Consider the following 512-nt stretch of genomic DNA (forward strand, 5'->3'; position numbering starts at 1 on the left):
CACACACACACACACACACACATACACACACACACACACACCCCTACCTGGCTTCACACACACACACACACACACACACACACACACACGGAGAGAACGGCGCTGACCTCGCCGGAACCACCACCCTGCCTCCTGGCTTCACACACACACACACACACACACACACACACACACACACACACGGAGAGAACGGCGCTGACCTCGCCGGAACTACCACCCTGCCTCCTGGCTTCACACACACACACACACACACACACACACACACACACACGGAGAGAACGGCGCTGACCTCGCCAGAACCACCACCCTGCCTCCTGGCTTCACACACACACACACACACACACACATACACACACACACACACACCCCTACCTGGCTTCACACACACACACACACACACACACACACGGAGAGAACGGCGCTGACCTCGCCGGAATCACCACCCTGCCTCCTGGCTTCACACACACACACACACACACACACACACACACACACACACACACACATACGTG

Source organism: Carlito syrichta, unplaced genomic scaffold (genome assembly GCF_000164805.1).
Source record: "Carlito syrichta isolate Samal-C Ts95f unplaced genomic scaffold, Tarsius_syrichta-2.0.1 Scaffold84685, whole genome shotgun sequence".
Classification (NCBI taxonomy): Eukaryota; Metazoa; Chordata; class Mammalia; order Primates; family Tarsiidae; genus Carlito; species Carlito syrichta.